The sequence below is a fragment of the Hevea brasiliensis genome, chromosome 3, assembly GCF_030052815.1.
Source record: "Hevea brasiliensis isolate MT/VB/25A 57/8 chromosome 3, ASM3005281v1, whole genome shotgun sequence".
Taxonomy (NCBI): Eukaryota; Viridiplantae; Streptophyta; class Magnoliopsida; order Malpighiales; family Euphorbiaceae; genus Hevea; species Hevea brasiliensis.
This window is the reverse complement of record NC_079495.1, coordinates 116,878,190-116,883,133: the sequence shown is the minus strand read 5'-3', so window position 1 is coordinate 116,883,133 and position 4,944 is coordinate 116,878,190.

The following is a 4,944-nucleotide window of genomic DNA, read 5'->3' as shown; positions in this document are numbered from 1 at the left end:
GTCCAGGCGACCGCAAAACACCTTGCGACAATTCCCTCAGGAAGTCTATCCATGTCAGCACAGGTGGCTCAACCAGGCTGTGGGGGATGGTCTTCCACCATTCATATGCATCCCCTTGCAATAGAGAAGCAAAGTATTCGAACTTCAGCTCTTCTACACACTACAGCTTTCTGAAAACCCGTTTCATTCTCTTAAATCACTGTTCTGCCTCCAGTGGATCCACAGTGCCCTTAAACTTAGTGGCCCCAAATTTCATTAATTTTTCATATTGCCGAGCCGAGGGCTGTGGTTGTGCTGCAGGTGCTTGCATCTGAGCTTAAGGTGGCATATTTCTCGCCATTTGTTGGAAAAACACAGCCATCTGCTGTGCAAACTGAGCAGGAAACTGCGGTGCTGGAGTAGAGCTGGAGTGGCTGACCCACTCACGTTCTTGAGTGCTGCGGCTTCCTCTTGAACCTCAGCCTCAATAGATTGTTCCACGGAATGATCTCCCTCTTCCATTCCGTTTCTCAAAAATTTCTACTTCCTGAGATCAAACACAAGGAGATTGACCTCCGTTAGTGCATATTCATGATGTAAATATGTCATATGTATCAATTAAAGACACTTGAGCAGTTGAACTTATCAAAGAAATATTTACATACATAGTCAAAATTTATTATAAAACCATACTCTCATGCCACTAAAACATGTAACACCTTACCCCTCTGTAAGGCATAACATGATTCTGTAGAATACCTAATGAACTATCGAACTTTACCTACCGATAACTCATTAAGTACACTATAAGGGATTTTAAAATCATTTTCTTACATTTTGGAAGTGGTAAGCATTTTGGTAGGAATTAAGAACATTTATTCGAAGCTTAAAAACTAGTAAAAATTTTTGTCCATTTTTATTTTTTCGCAAATTTTAGAAAAATTTCGGGAAAGTGCAGTCTATATTTTCATAAAACAGTTCTTCAAAAACCTATGAAAAACACTTCCAATAAATTTTTCCACAACTCTCAACCCAAATCAACTCAAGTCAAACCATTTCAAGATAATTCCATCAACATTGCATTCACAAGTTTAGTTTACAGACATAAAATCCAAAAATAATATTATAATTTATAAATACAACTGCCCAACTTTACATTAATATATATGAATAATATTTATTTACATAAAACTAAATTACATTGGGTATAAAGTAATACCCGTACAAAAATCAGCGAAGGCTTTTCCAGTTCAGCAGCGCACTCTGCTGCTTTTTCCTTGCTCCTATCTGCGACAACAAAATAAGCTATAGCTAAGTATAAAAATACTCAGTGGCGTACAATAAAAATTTAAAATGCAGTACATAAAACATTCATTTACAAATCACAATTTAAATATTTCACAAGTACATTTCACAAATTATCAAAACTCATTATGGCACAATTTTGGTCAAATAATTTAATAAACATAGTGTTGCCAATTCAAACACAACTTAAGACATGACACAAAATTTTTTATCAATGCCGTGTTGTACACCACGACAAAGCGATCTACAACCCCACTAATCGAAATTAATGAGGGAGGTGGCTAGCTAGCTAATGAGTACTCATCTGATCTACAACCTCAACTGGTAAACCAGAGAGGGAGGAAAATAATCGATCTCAGCCCATAAATGGAGGAGGAATAATAAGGCACTATCATACTAAGTGTGAATCAGAAATCAATTTCAAACATTTTATTCAAATAATTCATGAGAATTCAATAAATTTCCAAAGTCATAGTTTCATTCACAAAGTGGCAACACAATTCATAATTAACACCAATTTTCCATAAATCATACTAAATCAATTTTTCAATGATAAAATGCTCAAATAAGGTTTATTGTGCACAAACCTGACATGAGTTGCCTCTAGGCCTTGACTCAGTCTCTCAGACCTTACGGGTCTTTTTCAGCTGAAACACAAAATTTATAGTGTCTCAGTATCTTTACTTCATAACAATTCCAATAATTAATCCCAATAGGCTTAAACTTCATTCTTGAAAATTTTCATGTTGAGGTTACTATTCATAGTACTATTCAAGTCAATTTGTTGACTTTCTAAGGCTTAATAGGTATGAAAACTCCAACTATACTCACATAACACATTTTGGTCCCCTAATTTGTTGGTTTTGGTTGTTTTCTCAAAACTTAAGTCTTTTAGGCAAAATTGTAAATTTTTAGTTTTAGTGTCCTATTTTGTACTATTCCATTGATCATATTGCTGTTAGATTTTAGCTAAGGTTTCTTTATAGAATTCGTTCCTTATTGTCTTAACTTTATTTCCCTTTTTGAATCACTCCATTTGGAGTTTTGTAGCTCAAGTTATAGCCATTTGAATCATGGTTGCCGGATTGGCCTAACCCAGATTTCTGGGCACCAAAACTGGTTCTAGCAGTTTTAAGTCACCAAATTTGGGTGGCTAAATGACTTGGTTAAGGGCATAATTTGGGTTTTTATTGTTCATGAAAGTTTTAGGTCTATATCTCAGCTTTCTACTGGTAATTTTTCAAGTTATTTAGACCTTCCTAGCCCAAGTTATGGCCAAATGAATAAATATTGTTTATTTGGTCATTTTTGTACAGGTCAGATTGCCTAAGTCCAGATTTGGTTAATTTGTTCACTAAGTTTTAGTCACTTTTTGGGAATGATTCCTAAATGAAAAATGTGCCATTTTGTGTCTAGTTTCATTCCCAATTGGTCTCACACCAATTGGATTGGTAAATTTTCAGTTTTGGTTCCTGAAAGGGACCTTGGTCCTGCTGCCTACAGAATGCCTATAACCAATCCGAATTTAAACTCAATTCCAACACTTTCTACACACCACAATTGGTCACATATGACCATTTTTTAGCTCAAACAAGGTCAAACACACCATTTGGCTATTTCTCCAAATTTTGTCTCTCAAACCCTAGGTCCAAAACCCTAACTCACTAATTTTGTCACATTTTATTCATTCAAAGTATATAAACATAATCACTCAACTCATTCAAGCTCCCATTCACCTTTAATTCTACTAAAACACCATAAACTCCACTAATCCCATGGCTACCAAATTTCCCATAAGTCCATACATGAATAAATTTCCAAGTTTCTTTACATAATTTCATCAATTTCAATTTATTTTATGCATCTAAATCATAAAAATAGAAAGAATTTGAAGGAAAATCACTAACCTTTACTTTGAATTCCAAATCTTCAAATCTCTCCACTTTCCTTCCTAATTCTTTCTTCAATCTTCTTTTCTAGGTCTACTTAAGAGTTTTTGGTGGAGAAATTAAAAAAATTTTGGGCTAGTTTTAGGGTTTTAAAAGCTCAAAGAGAGCTTTAATGGAAGAAAGGAAAAGAAAAATGAGAGAGAGGAGTGAGGATGAAGAAGGGACGGTAAAATGAAATGGAAGATGATAAAAATTTTCTCTTTTTAATTTTAATTGGTTACTTTATAAGTAATTATCCAAATTTTTCAAATTTAAAATTATAGTTTTATTAGGTCATGCATTATGTCATGCATGATGATGTCATCAATTGTCTTAACTTTCATTTTTTTTTATGCATTTTTAATCTAACTTAATCCACAATTATCCAATGAAAATTTCAAATTTTTAGTTATTAAATTTATTACATCATGCATGATGTAATAAGCCTTTTTACTTTTTCAACTTTTTCTTTTCCCTCTTTTTTTTTCATTTATTTTTCTTTGGCTCTTTTAATTTAATTCTTGATCCCAAAATTTTCTTTTCTCCGATTTTATTTGACAGTCAGGTCAGGAGTTAGCTCCAAGGGTCAATTGACCAAATTGCCCCTCGCCAGTTCGATCCGGTTTGCAAATAATTCAATATTTCTTCCGTATCCCTGACCTAATTATTTGACCTGCTTAAAAATTCTTTTTCATGATTTTCTATTTTCCACTATGTTCGCAATAGTCCTAAGGACCGCAGCGTCACATTTTACGATTCGAAATTTAAGTTTAAATCGACCTCGCAGTCCTTCCCGAGAAGGTCACCCATCGCTGTGACTCTCGGCTCTTTTAACTTCTTATGTTCTATTTTTCTTATTTATACTTAACTAATTGATAATTGCTAATTATTTGTGTTTAGAGCTTATCCAATTGTCTTAAGTGTGGTTCTAATCTCCTTAATTGTCTGGACTGAAATTGGTCACCGGAATAGTGAAATATACCAGGCTATACAAATAGGGTGTTACAAGAGACCCGGACAGAGCCTCCCCTGTTTTATTAGCATCTGGCGGGTTTCACTAGTCACCTATTAACATGTCCATATTCATTTCACACATTTCCATATCATATTCTCTTGTATCATATTATTTATGAGATCTGAAAATGAAGTATCATCTATTGCATTCATATAGAAATTCATAGATAATAAATTACAAGTTTTCATTTCAATGTCAAAGTTTAATTACAAGTCCAAAATGAAATACATCATAACTAGACATAATGAACCAAAATACTAGTCTATACATGGGCCTACCAAAATACAAAAGACCAGTAAGGTGACTTTGGACAAGGCGAATCCGTAAGAGCTCACATCGCACTACTAGTGTCATTGCTGGGGCTGGACCGATGGGACTAATCTCCAGTACCTACGCGATGGAAAACCAACGCGCTAAACATAATGCTTTGTGGTGCATAATTTATAATAACAATAATTTAACAATTGAAATAATACTTGCAAATCATAATTTCTGGGCCTTTTACATTTTTATTGCTCTTTGGAAGCAATTAACATTATCGGGATCTTTTATGATTACTTATTGTATTTTAATTCTTAATTAATTTTTATCAGTACCCAAGAAACCTATAACAAATTATAAAAGCTGGATGCACGAGTGTATACTAGTTAGACAGCCATATGTCTATCCAGTATACGTCTGTCAGGCATGTGGCTAGCTGTCGGGCACGAAACCCGC